Consider the following 2,912-nt stretch of genomic DNA (forward strand, 5'->3'; position numbering starts at 1 on the left):
CTCCAGTGTACTGTGCAGTAGGTGTATTTGCAAATTGCACGCAACATATCCAAGAAATTGGATTGTAGTAGACTAATCAGAGGATTGATTCAGGGCCACCACAGGCACCTTTTATAGTCTACAGGAATATTGATGTGGTTTAAAAATGTAAAAGTATGCGAGGGCTTGCCATGCTGTATGTCGCGTATCTCTAGCTCCCCTGTAGGCTTGGGCTACCAAAGAGCATTGAAATAAAGCGAGCCGTCGAACTAGTCTGGCTACTACTCTCTCCCCGGCACGGAAACCGGTTGCTGTCAGAATACGGCACAACCTAATTATTTCATTTCAAGGGAGACAAATGTACTTTAAATTCGGGAGTTCGTAAAGCCTACTACACAGGTGAAGAAGACCAACCTCACATCAAAGCGGCGCACGAGATTATCGTGAATTTATTTGGGTGAGTAGCTTTAACTATTAACCACCGCCTACAGACCTTTTTCCTCAAACAAAAGGTGACCCAAAATCCGTTTGTTTGAATAGGCCTATTTATGAGGAGCATTTCCCTCTTGTCTGTCTGTTGGTTCCAACTGATGGAGATCAAGCGATGTTGGCCATTTTTTTTAAATTTAGGGATGTGTAATGTCATACTGTACACAAAACCCATGGACGCAGCTGTTACAATGTCACAAATTACGCATCAACTTGTTGCAGGCTTGAATGGATGATGCCACATTAGACTCCATCTTTCACACACAAGTGGCCAAAGCATCCCCCTCCCCTTCTTCATGTCAATTCTCAATATTGTTTGATATAAATAACCCACTTCTCATTCATGCAGCATCTCTCAATCTCTCTCTCTCTGTCTTTCTTTATTTCTTTTTCTAGTTGTCTAGTGGGACATAGATTTGGTGATACCCTATCTGTGTCCTAATCTCTGGGGCTATACAGATGCCATATCTTAATTTGATCATCCTATTGTTGCAGGAATGTTCCTGGACAACAGGAAATGCAAACGTGTAGTGTATTCAATGCTTAGAAAGGCTTCTAAAGTTTGTAATTTCCACTTAAAAATTTCAGAATTGATTTGCCTTAATGAAAAATATATCAACCACAGGAGGTTGGTTGAACCATAATTGGGGAGGACAGGCTCGTGGTAATTGCTTGAGCGGAATTGGTGGAATGGTATCAAATAGATCAAACACATGGTTTCCATGTGTTTGATGCCATTCCATTTGCTTCGTTCCAGCCATTATTATTAGCCGTCCTCCCCTCAGCAGCCTCCTGTGGTATCAACCCCTACAAAAAATGTCCATTGATTATAATCCACATAACAATTCACATTTTCTGTTGCTCCAGGATTATTTTCCTGTTGTGTGAACCTGGCTCAAATTAAGATAAAGCATCTGTATATGTTTTCATTTGGACAGTCAGTCCTTGACAATGGATGTACTGGAGTAGACATTTTACTAGTGTTACAGTAGTCTAGTGGACCAGAATGGGTCATGCATATGATATGCAGTCAAATACACATGCACATACACATACACAGAGTGACAAGTTCACACACAAATTAACTTTAAGGCACACCTGTTAATTGAAATGCATTACGTGTGACTACCTCAAAACTATGAAATAACACATATGGAATCATGTAGTAACCAAAAAAACAAATCAAAATATATTTTACATTTGAGATAATTCAAAGTAGCCACCCGTTGCCTTGATGACAGCTTTGCACACTCTAGGGATTCTCTCAACCAGCTTCACCTGGAATGCTTTTCAAACAGTCTTGAAGGAGTTCCCACATATGCTGATCACTTGTTGGCTGCTTTTCCTTCACGCTGCGGTCCAACTCATCCCAAACCATCTCAATTGGGTTGAGGTCAGGTGATTGTGGAGGTCATCTGATGCAGCACTCCATCACTCTCCTTGGTCAAATAGCCCTTACACAGCCTGGAGGTGTGTTTTGGGTCATTGTCCTGTTGAAAAATAAATGATAGTCCCACTAAGCGTAAACCAGATGGGATGGCATATTGCTGCAGAATGCTGTGGTAACCATGCTAGTTAAGTGTGCCTTGAATTCTAAATACATCACAGACTGTCACCAGCAAAGCACCCCCACACCAGCACACCTCCTCCTCCATGCTTCACGGTGGGAACCACACATGTGGAGAGCATCCGTTCACCTACACTGTGTCTCGCAAAGTCACAGCGGTTGGAACCAGAAATCTCAAATTTGGACTCATCAGACCAAGGACAGATTTCCACTGGCCTAATGTCCATTGCTCGTGTTTCTTGGTCCGAGAAAGTCTCTTCTTATTATTGGTGTCCTTTAGTAGTGGTTTCTTTGCAGCCAATTCGACCATGAAGACCTGATTCACGCAGTCTCCTCTGAACAGTTGATGTTGAGATGTGTCTGTTACTTGAACTCTGTGAAGCATTTATTTGGGCTGCAATCTGAGGTGCATTTAACTCTAATGAACTTATCCTCTGCAGCAGAGGTAACTCTGGGTCTTCCTTTCCTGTGACAGTCCTCATGAGGGCCAGTTTCATCATAGCGCTTGATGGTTATTGCGACTGCACTTGAAGAAACTTTCAAAGTTCTTGAAGTTTTCCCGATTGACTGACCTTCATGTCTTAAAGTAATGATGGACTGTCGATTCTATTTGCTAATTTGAGCTGTTCTTGCCATAATATGGACTTGATCTTTTACGAAATAGGGTTATCTTCTGTATAACCACCCTACCTTGTCACAACACAACTGATTGTATCATTAAGAAGGAAATTCTACAAATTAACTTTTAACAAGACACACCTGTTAATTGAAATGCATTTCAGGTGACTACCTCATGAAGCTGGTTGAGAGAATGCCAAGTGTGTGCAAAGCTGTCATTAAACGCAAAGGGTGGCTACTTTGAAGAATCTCAAATATA

The 2,912-nt window shown here is 41.6% G+C and overlaps 1 protein-coding gene across 2 annotated transcripts in view; it reads left to right on the forward strand.

Annotated features, from left to right (window-relative positions):
* The window catches only part of LOC139573619 (death-associated protein kinase 2-like), a 13,183-nt gene continuing 10,271 nt past the window's right edge, over positions 1-2,912 (forward strand). For both annotated transcript variants that reach the window (XM_071397276.1, XM_071397277.1), the window contains exon 1: positions 1-436. The gene's annotated coding sequence lies outside the window, so the exon portion shown is untranslated. The remainder of the gene's footprint in view (positions 437-2,912) is intronic.

The sequence above is a fragment of the Salvelinus alpinus genome, chromosome 4, assembly GCF_045679555.1.
Source record: "Salvelinus alpinus chromosome 4, SLU_Salpinus.1, whole genome shotgun sequence".
NCBI lineage: Eukaryota > Metazoa > Chordata > Actinopteri > Salmoniformes > Salmonidae > Salvelinus > Salvelinus alpinus.